The sequence below is a fragment of the Theobroma umbraticum genome, unplaced genomic scaffold (assembly GCF_002168275.2).
Source record: "Theobroma umbraticum cultivar Fairchild unplaced genomic scaffold, ASM216827v3 scaffold_146.0, whole genome shotgun sequence".
NCBI lineage: Eukaryota > Viridiplantae > Streptophyta > Magnoliopsida > Malvales > Malvaceae > Theobroma > Theobroma umbraticum.
In genome coordinates, this window is record NW_018397265.1 from 5,383,904 (window position 1) to 5,384,174 (window position 271).

At 38.0% G+C, this 271-nt stretch overlaps 1 pseudogene across 1 annotated transcript in view; it reads right to left on the reverse strand.

The window, feature by feature from the left end:
- Positions 1 to 150: 150 nt before the first annotated feature.
- Positions 151 to 271, reverse strand: part of LOC110422738 (21 kDa seed protein-like) — a 76,883-nt pseudogene continuing 76,762 nt past the window's right edge. The window contains exon 2 of the transcript XR_016351638.1: positions 151 to 268. The product of XR_016351638.1 is annotated as a 21 kDa seed protein-like (transcript). The remainder of the gene's footprint in view (positions 269 to 271) is intronic.

Below are 271 nucleotides of genomic sequence, written 5' to 3' on the forward strand. Positions count from 1 at the left end.
ATTCTTTTGTTTATTTTTTCTTTTCTCTGTCCTATTTTTTTCTCCCTTTCCCTATCTCGGAGATTAAAAGGACAACAATGCCGGAGGGATTGCAATACGCAAGGTCATGAGTGCAATCCATACATAACGGCAGAAAAAGAATAAGTCAGCTTATCAAATATATACTCCATATTGCTCAGCCAAGAAGCAAATTATTTATTCATAAGGTTGGAAAGAGGTTGCGAAGATAGACGCAGCGAGGACATATCCAGTCTCAAACAAAGGCAACCTT